The sequence below is a fragment of the Ovis aries genome, chromosome 2, assembly GCF_016772045.2.
Source record: "Ovis aries strain OAR_USU_Benz2616 breed Rambouillet chromosome 2, ARS-UI_Ramb_v3.0, whole genome shotgun sequence".
Classification (NCBI taxonomy): Eukaryota; Metazoa; Chordata; class Mammalia; order Artiodactyla; family Bovidae; genus Ovis; species Ovis aries.
The window spans coordinates 47,455,126-47,455,750 of record NC_056055.1 but is presented as its reverse complement, the minus strand read 5'-3'; positions in this window follow the sequence as shown (position 1 = coordinate 47,455,750).

The window sequence follows — 625 nt, the reverse complement described above, 5'->3', positions numbered from 1 at the left end:
AGCCCCAAATCTCTCTAGGGAAATGCTCTTGTCTCCCCACTTTCCCATGTGGATGGGCCCAAGGAGGAAAGCTGGTGGTCTGTTCATTTTCTACAGGTCACTTTCATGCATGCTGGGTGACACATCCTGTCTGCTGGCGTCTTCCACCCTGGCCTCTGGAGTGAGAGCAGATGAGACTTGCTATGATCCCTGAACAGTCTGTGGGCCTGTTGAGTCCTACCTGTACCCTGGGAGCCTCCTTGGGCCACAGGTGTAGGTAGAGGTCACGGACTGTGAGTCTGTCCTGAGTGCCCAGTCCTGTGAAAGCTGATTGCTTCAATGGGGAGAAGTGAAGCTTCTCTGCTTGAGTCTCTGCTGCCTCTGGGACCTCGGCCCTCTGTTGAGGGGCTCCAGGTGGCTTCCCTCTATCTGGGCCCAGGGAACTAGAGTAGAGGGGAGACTCTGGAGTGAGGCCACCATGAGCCATCAGGCCCCTAACGTCTTTCCTCTGGTCTTGTGGACGGTGGTGGGACACCAATGCTCCTTGGTAAATGCACTGTTGTGGGCACCTCTTCCACTAACATCCTTCCCCCGCATTCCATCCTAGGGGCACAGCGTCCCACTCTGGGACCATGAGGTGCCTACA